The 4,629-nt window shown below is 36.4% G+C and overlaps 1 pseudogene; it reads right to left on the reverse strand.

The window, feature by feature from the left end:
- Positions 1 to 1,080: 1,080 nt before the first annotated feature.
- LOC118851478 lies at positions 1,081 to 1,989 on the reverse strand (annotated as a pseudogene).
- Positions 1,990 to 4,629: the final 2,640 nt, after the last annotated feature.

Here is a 4,629-nt window from a genome sequence, read left to right on the forward strand (position 1 = left end):
ATTTGGACATTTTTCTCTTTCACTCTCAACTTGACCTCTTGGCCAATCACGTAAATCTTTCGCAAAACATGGTCTTCCCAGTCACTGTAGAATCATTTCAGTCTCTCTAAAACATGTTCCAGAAAGCCAAACTACTTTTCAACATCATCTGCATAGCTAGCTTTCACTTTTTACATCTTGCCTTCTCAAAAGTCCCAAACTTCAAGTGGAGGGATTGATGAAAGCACCAACCATGCCCCTATATGTCCTTCCCATTTTTCTACCTAGTATTTTCAAAGTCTAAAAAGGTATCAGTCAAAAAAGTAAATAAATCCTGGCAGACTCTCAGTCACATCTCAGATACTTGATATCTGTAAGTATATGCAGATACTTACTACATAAGGCCAAATTACCAGGGCAATCATTTCAACTTATTCTCCATCCTTGACATTTTTTTTTAAATTTCTAAGTAAATATCCGTTCTAATACTACAAGGGCCCATTTAGCTAAAGTTAGAATGTATTATATTTATATGATTTCTTATTTTTTATCAGTAATGATCAATGTACCCAGGCTATTTTGTTGAGGAAAGATAATACCATGACCACCATTATCATCATCATCACTTCCTATTATAACACTAAAAAGGAAGATCTGATGATTGCTTGAGCTTAGAAAATAAGCTCTTCCATAATTCTAATTATTCTAACTAGATAGCTGTATTTATCTCATAGGGCTGCTATGAGGAAAGTACATTGGAAAACTTATAGCACTATACAACTATGAGTGATTGTTATTATTATTATTATTGTCAAGTAGAAAGTTTGAGCCAATAAAATTTTTTTTCAGCTACGGGAAAATAATTTTATTTCCTACCATATGGTAAACACATACACCCAAAGCTTGCTTCTGCACATCTAGCTCTCCACCAAGAGCTTTCCAATTATCTCCAGCCCAGCCCTGGGGACGCATTGAGTTGTTATGCAGGCAGGGATAGGGAGAAGCTGCTTGTGGGAGGACGGAACATTCTGGATAGACACAACTAGTTAACATGGAATTTGGCTTCAAAAAGCTGCCTCTTCAAAGCTACAACTTTGGAATCTAGGATTTCCTGACCAAGGGAATGTAGCAATGCTGGCTGGTCTTCCTGAAGGGCCATTAGTTGCTCTGGTAATAAAACCACTTGTCCACGTCTGTGGGAATGACACAGGCAGATTCACAAGGTGGTGGCAGAGTATCTACAATGGCTTTGGCAGATTCCATGCTGCACTTGAAGGGACTCTCCTCTACCGTGTTCATGCAGTTGATTCTTCCTCCATCTGTTTTCTTTGCCACCAGTGCCTTCCAGTGATCATGAGTGCTTTTAATGATGTCAGTGGCAAAGTCCTTATTTTTAAATTCTGCATTGAAAGCAAACTCATTTTCTGGTTTCCCATCAGGCACCTTGTACTTTCTAAACCATTCCACAGTGGCATCTAGATAACCAGGTTTCAGCTTTCTGACATCACTAATATCGTTATAGCTAGGAGCATCAGGATCATCCATGTTGATTCCAATGACATTCCAATCAGTTTCTCCTTCATCAATCATCACTTATATGCCAAGAACTTTCACTCTGATCACTTCTCCTCTCGAGCATATCTTGCTCCCGATCTCGCAGACATCAATCGGGTCATTGTACCCGCAACAGCCGGTATGCTGGTCTTTATGCCCTGGATCTTCCTGAGGGATGGCCCTGTAGGTTCAGATGTAACCTTTGTGAGGGAAGACATTGGCAATGTAGTGGAGTTTTCCCTTTTTGACATCTTGTTTAACTGGGTTTAGAGGATCCTTTGTTGCAATCTCCATTTTCGCATTTGTCCATCGAGGTACTTCCATGACTACGTGGAACACATTCTTGTCTGCATAAATCGGAATGTCGTGAAATGGCGATATGTAATCTCCATTTGTATTTTTGAGGAAGAGCCGGTACTCGAGGCTATAGGGCGCCTCACTGCTGTAGCCACTCATGGCACTGCTTGTCCACTCACCCCAACGGCTGGACACCCTGCAGCCTCCTCCGCCCACCTGCTCCAACCCAGCAAGGGCTAGTCCTGAGCCAATAAGATTGATTAACCTTTGGTCAATTTGATTTAAAAAAAGAAAGAAGAAAACCAAATTACCAGGATTAAAAATGAAAAGGGTGAATTTACCTCCGAAAAAGAGGAGATTAAGACAATAGTTAGGAATTATTTTGCCCAATTGTATGCCCATAAATTTGATAATCTTAGGGAAATGAAATGGATGAATATTTAAAAATACATAAATTGCATAGATTAACAGAAGAGGAAGTAAAATACCTAAATAACATCTTCTCAGAAAAAGAAATTGAGTAAGCCATCAAAGAATTCCCTAGGAGAAAATCTCCAGGGCCAGATGGATTTACATGTGAATTCTATCAAACATTTAAAGAACAATTTATTCCCATACTTTAGAGACTATTTGGGAAAATAGGTGAAGGAGTCCTACCAAATTCTTTTTATGACACAAATATGGTACTAATACCTAAACCAGAAGAGTTAAAACAGAGAAAGAAAATTATAGACCAATTCCCTAATGAATATTGATGCAAAAATTTTAAATAAAATATTAGTAAAAAGACCACAGCAAATTATCACAAGAATAATATACTATGATCAGGTAGCATGTATTCCAGGAATGCAAGGCTGGTTCAATATTAGGAAAACTATAAAGATAATTGATCATATCAACAACAAAACTAGCAGAAACCATATGATTATCTCAATAGATGCAGAAAAAAGCTTTTGACAAAATACAACACTCATTCCTATTAAAAACACTAGAAAGCATAGGAATAAACAGTCTTCCTTAAAATCATAAGTAGCATCTATTTAAAACCATCAGCAAGCATTATATGTAATGGGGGTAATCTAGATGCATTTCCAATAAGATCGGGGGTAAAACCAGGATGTCCACTATCACCCCTATTATTCAATTTGGTACTAGAAGTGTTAGCTTTAGCAATAAGAGAAGAAAAAGAAACTGAAAGAATTAGAATAGGCAAAGAAGAAACTAAGTTATTGTTCTTTGCAGATATGATGATTTACTTAGAGAATCCTAGAGAATCAGGTAAAAAACTACTTGAAATAATAAATAACTTTAGCAAAGTTGCAGGATATAAAATAAACCCACATAAATCCTTGGCATTCCTATATATTACTAACAAAGCCCAACAGCAAGAGATAGAAAGAGAAATTCCATTTAAAGTTACTGTAGACACTATAAAATATTTGGGAGTCTACTTGCCAAGACAAACCCAGGACCTATAGGAACACAATTACAAAACACTTTTCACATAAATAAAGTCAGATCTAAATAAATGGAAAAGCATCAGTTGGTCGTGGTTAGGTTGAGGTAAGACAATACAAATGACAATCTTACCTAAATTAATTTACTTATTCAGTGCCATTCCAATCAAACTACTAAAAAATTCTTTTACAGAGCTGGATAAAATAATAACAAAATTCATCTGGAAGAACAAAAAGTCCAGAATATCAAGGAAATTAATGAAAAAAAATGCTAGGGAAGGTGGCCTAGCCATATCAGATATTAAATTATATTATAAAGCAGCAGTCATAAAAACTACTTGGTACTGACTAAGATATAGAGTGGTGGATCAGTGGAATAGGTGAGATACATAAGACACAATAGTCAATGAGTATAGCAAACTACTCTTTGATAAACCCAAAGAGTCCAGCTTCTGGGTTAAGAATTCACTATTTCACAAAAACTGCTGGGAAAACTGGAAAATACTATGGCAGAAACGAGTATAGACTGTATACCAAAATAAAGTCAAAATGGGTTCACTATTTAGGTATAAAGGCTGATACTATAAACAGTTTGGGAAAGCAAGGAATAGTTTACCTGTCAGATTTATGGAAAAGGGAAGAATTTATGACCAAACAAGAAATAGAGAGCATTGCAAAATGGATAATTTTGATTATGTTAAATTGAAAAGGTTTTATGCAAACAAAGACAATACAACAACGATTAGGAGGGAAGCAGTAAATTGAGAAAGAATTTTTACAACCAGTGTCTCTGACAAAGGCCTCATCTCTAAAATATACAGGGAACTGAATCAAATGTATAGGAATACAAGTCATTCCCTAATTGAAAAATGGTCAAAGGATATGAACAGGCAGTTTTTAGGGGAAGAAATTAAAGATATTTATAGGCATGTGAAAAAATGCTCTAAAGCACTATTGATTAGAGAAATGCACATCAAAACAACTCTAAAGTACCGCATCTCTCCTGTTAGATTGGCCAACATGACAAAACAGGAAAATCATAAGTGCTGGAAAGGATGTGGGAAAATTGAAACACTGTTATATTGTTGGTGGAAGTGTGAACTGATCCAGCCATTCTGGAGAGCAGTTTGGAATTATGCCCAAAGGGCTATAAAGATGTGCAAAACCTTTGTCCCAGAAATACCACTTCTAGAGCTGTATCCCAAAGAGATCATAGAAGTGGGAAATGGACTCATATGTACAAAAATATTTATAGCAGCTCTTTTTGTGGTGGCAAAGAATTGGAAACCAAAGGGATGCCCATCAATTGGGGAATGGCTAAATAAGTTTTGGTATATGAATG

The sequence above is a fragment of the Trichosurus vulpecula genome, chromosome 5, assembly GCF_011100635.1.
Source record: "Trichosurus vulpecula isolate mTriVul1 chromosome 5, mTriVul1.pri, whole genome shotgun sequence".
Classification (NCBI taxonomy): Eukaryota; Metazoa; Chordata; class Mammalia; order Diprotodontia; family Phalangeridae; genus Trichosurus; species Trichosurus vulpecula.